Consider the following 4,988-nt stretch of genomic DNA (forward strand, 5'->3'; position numbering starts at 1 on the left):
CTACCTCACACCTAGCAACACTGACAAGACGTGCAAAGCCAAATAAATCAATCCTCTCTCTCGATTCCAGACGACTGGCTATACTTTTACCTCTCTAAACTGACTGTTGTAATACACCAAAAGAACCTTAGCGAAAAAGCTAATGGAACTATAAAACCTCCACGGGAAACTATCTACATTTAAATTCTACGTAAAATCCATTAGGAGGACCTTATTGTTTGAAACCACATAAAGGCTAGTTATAATTTTACTGAACCTATACTGGATAAACTACTGTGTCTAACGGGAAGAAGTAAACGGAAACTTAATTTTAACTAAACCAGCATGTAGAATACAAAATTTTAAAACTGACATGGATATGACTAACAGTCAACTGCTATCACAACAAAGGAACCAACCTTTGAACTATAACTGCAAGAACGCAACTAGAGCAGTTAAATTTCATGTTTAAACATCAATGTAACCAGGTACATTAGAGCCAGCAATATACAAACCCTATGCAGGCCACATCTTTTCACCCAAACCACTTATTGACTAAGCTCATTTTTCGAACTGAAGGTTGCCTATCAATTAATTTCTAATTTCTTTCGGGGGAAAAATTGTATTTGATGGTGTTACCAGAATAGCGGCTGACGCTTTGAAAGCAGCCAATCAACACAACTTCAGTTTACATTTCCAAATAAAAGACAAGGCACATTAAAAGGAAATTTAAAAACAATGAATACTTTCTAAGAAAAATACTAGCACCGGCAGCTTCAAACAACAAGCCTACTCTTGTCAATTTTTCTTCTAAAATCACGTCAAAGCAACTTATTGCAAATCCAAAATTCTACCCTGGAAACCATCTTGTATACAAAATGTACTACGACAGTTATATCATGAACCGGACAACCACAACACGTCAAGCCAACTAATTTGAATAATATTAATACACTAAACCAATAAACATTTAAAATAAGATCCTGAAAGGAAAACTAACGTGTAAACTTAAATTCATTTAATGCATAGATAAAGTAATAACAGTAGATGTATAAAATATATAATAAATATTAGATATCTATATATATATATATATATATATATGTGTAGAATATATATATATATATATATATATATATATATATATATATATATATATATATATATATATTATATATACATACACACACAAACACACACACACGATAATTTCGTCACGTATACAACGTGACTATTTGATCACGTACATTAAGCCACAAATACCCCTTGATATTAAATTAATTTTACATTGGGAATAACTTACATCCCATGGGAATAATAACTGATAAGTACATCCGCCTCGGCCAGAATTCTATCCTGTGCCTTTTGGATTATTAGATACAGAGTTAGTCGACTTATCCTTCCGGTTATGGTCAGGGCAAATGCATTTATTAATTATAATTTCCTCTGGGTGTAAGATTTGCGGAATAATATTTGTGGCTATATATATAATAAAATATATGTATATATATATATATATATATATATATATATATATATATATATAAAATATATATATATATATATATATATATATATATATATATATATATATATATATATATATATATATATATATAAACATACATACATACATACCTATCCTGAAATCTAAAGGAATACTGCCTTTACAACAAGCGAGAGCGGGAAAAGATAACACTGACAGTAAAGATCTGCGCTGCCCTAAACAGACAAAATTTCTGAATCTTAAGAACTGTACGTTTCTGCTCGTTCACGCATACGTGGAAATGCCTTCAAGAATAAACTGTACACCTGCAAAGACCGAGAGATCGATGTTCTTTTCAATTTTCGGTGAAACATGGCTTCTATTATACAGGAGATAAAAGAAGATGGAATATGTCCCGTGACACCGCCGGCTGCAGCAATCAAATTCGAGCAATCCCCAAACCAATCGGGGAGGAGGATGCAAACCAGGAGGCAAAGGACGTAACACAAAGATACCACAGAGAACCGAAAAAGATCTTGAAAAATGGAAAACTCGTTTCAAGGGCTGGTAGTGACAAAACCAACAGCATGCCAATCTACATATCAAAAGGTGCCTGTTACAGCCCCGAGGTCACTTTTCCCCTAATATATCGTTGGTGGGCCTCAATGCTGAACTATTATTTCATTTGAAGACGCTCTAACTTTCTTAAATTCTAGGTACAAAACTAATAAACCAAATAAAAAAAAAAAGGGAATCATATAATAACCGTTTCATAACTCGTGAATCACGAAAAAGTACAAAGACGGAACCTGGCAACAAATTTAGCCTTATGGTTAAGATAGTTTCTAAATATATTTCTCTAAAAATTTAAAAAACGGAACATTATTCATTTCATGGAAACTGTCTCAAGTCGATTAGTTAAGAGTGCAAGTTAAATGCTCCTACTGTGCGCCTGCTCTCTCTCTCTCTCTCTCTCTCTTTCTCTCTCTCTCTCGCTCTCTCTCTCTCTCTCTCTCTCTCTCTCTCTCTCTCTCTCTCTCTCTCTCTCTCTCTCTCTCTCTCTCTCGCTCGCGTCAACCCACTATAACTGAATTTTTATTAGCTTTTAAAGAACCAAGACACTATGGCCAATTTACGATAAATAATACGTGAATCGAGAGAGAGAGAGAGAGAGAGAGAGAGAGAGAGAGAGAGAGAGAGAGAGAGAGAGAGAGAGAGAGATCGTGAAAAGGCTTTATATACAATAATAGGTGAACAAAGCGAAACATCTGAAAAGTACCATGAGCCGTGCGAACGAAGATTTAAACCTAAGTGCAAAGAAGGATTTTTATGATTTAAAGATTATGATTATTATTTAAACTTAAACCACATGAAATGGGCGGCAGTTAGTTTTTATTATCAGTATAAATCTTTCAAACACTATAGGTTGAAATTTAAAAAATTAACATGTTAAACTGGAAAATCAAACATTCGCAGTAACTGAAAATTCCGTCTTTTAACAGAAGCCTCCCTCGAGGTCAGAAAGCTGAGACAGACAGGAAATAAGCACACGCTGAGGATATTGTAAAATCAGTAATTTACTGCACTCTACATAAAGATCAAGGCATTTGAGAACAAAATGAGAACTCGTGCAAAATTTTGTACATCAAACTAACATGAAAATATTCCTCATCACAGTTACATAGAATACCAACGAATAACCCAGGAAAAGACATTATTGGTTATTCTCTGTAATAGACAATTCACGGTAAAATTTGAAAACACGAGATATCTTAGTGAAATCAAATCTTCGGTGTATCCAAACGGATAAAATCAAACAAGGAAACAGAAATACCGACAACGTTCCAATCTGACTGAGTACCCTTCACGGGTCTTCATACCAAGGGTAACAAACTATGTTTCAATTAAGCTAGAGAAACCTTGCAAGCGCGTGTTTTTTGACACAGATAATTAAAATTCTTAAATCAACGCCCAAAAAATAAGGGTATAGGGAAAATTTTGGGTATTATTGCAGTATTATTTCAACTCATAACCTGAAAATCTGAGTGGATAAACTTCCATGGTTTAATACATGGACGGGTAGCTGTGTATACAAGTACATTACATCAAGCATTTCCCTGTTAATCTACAACAAGATTTATAACAGCAACATCAAATTAAAATGAGACTGCTTCGTCATCGTTTAACCTCACAAATACTGAGAGAGAGAGAGAGAGAGAGAGAGAGCTACCACTATGTGTATTCTGTTGCTGATCACACACGTCGGGGATGGTGGGTTATGAGTGAAGGCAGGGGGAGGGGAGGGATGTAACCAGCAGTACCTCCAATCCGAAAATTAAACTTTTGTGAGATTGACGACCTAACTTCGGACATCAATCTTAAATAAAAAAGGGGCGGGGGGGCAAGGGTGGGAGGTAAAGGGGGCAGAGAAAACAGACATTGAGAGCGATCCCGATAGACTCAGTGGAAGAAGCCTTTATATTACAACATAAAACTGAGTTTATTGTATATGGGGCGACATGTTGCGCTCTTGAAGCATTTAACTCCGTTTTGATGACATCCATCGTGTGAAATTATTTTCTCTTTTCCCTTCAACACTTTTCGATCACTCCCCATCCCCTACCCTCCTTGTGCAAGGGGTCCCTTAGTCCTTAACCCCCTCCTCTTCGACTGACCTGTCACGCAATAAAATATCACGGGTCCGAGAAATAAAGATGGGTATTAAAAAAGAAGCGCCACTGGGTGATTGCCACCTATAAGCCGGCTATTTTTACGCTTCGCGAGAGAAGAGAATAAACACACCCGCCAATTCTTCTCTCTCTCTCTCTCTCTCTCTCTCTCTCTCTCTCTCTCTTTTTATATGACACATGCATTTCCCAAAGTTTGATAGCTAATCGAGAGGCAGTTCCCTACAATCGGGCAACGTTCAAAATCAATGAAAAGAAAACAGACCAATATTACAAAAGGCACACAACAAGGGAAGCTCGAAAAAGGGGAAAAAGTAAACATCCCGTATAGAAAACGACGTGCCATAAAATCACTCGAACGACTTCCAATGTCTTCAACAAATGACAGCCAAGCCAATATACTCTAAACAGTTAGATAATTCCACGATGAGTAAACAATTTGAGGAAGGCAGAGGTAGATAGATACATCCGATATTCACGTGTGGCAGAACTGAGGTATTTTATTAGATACTTCTACATTTGCCTCATAATAAGTTTGTAAAGAACGGTACACATTTATTTACATTCTAATGTTATAAGAACTGGCTGAAACAGGTTATACTCTGGATACCCTAGCGTGAGGGTTGAGTGAGATTTGCGTCATTGACGAACGTTGCCAAACTCACTACTCTACTGGAAAATGTACTGAGAAAAATTAACTTATTTGATGACTAGATATATTATCATTACTATACAGCAACCAAGTCCTGGTAAACGTACAGTTTCTAGTAGTAGTTTTAAATCCCTTTTCAATCTGCATAGGCATAGGCATCAAAAGTAAGCAAATCCACATTATT

This window comes from Macrobrachium rosenbergii, chromosome 5 (genome assembly GCF_040412425.1).
Source record: "Macrobrachium rosenbergii isolate ZJJX-2024 chromosome 5, ASM4041242v1, whole genome shotgun sequence".
NCBI lineage: Eukaryota > Metazoa > Arthropoda > Malacostraca > Decapoda > Palaemonidae > Macrobrachium > Macrobrachium rosenbergii.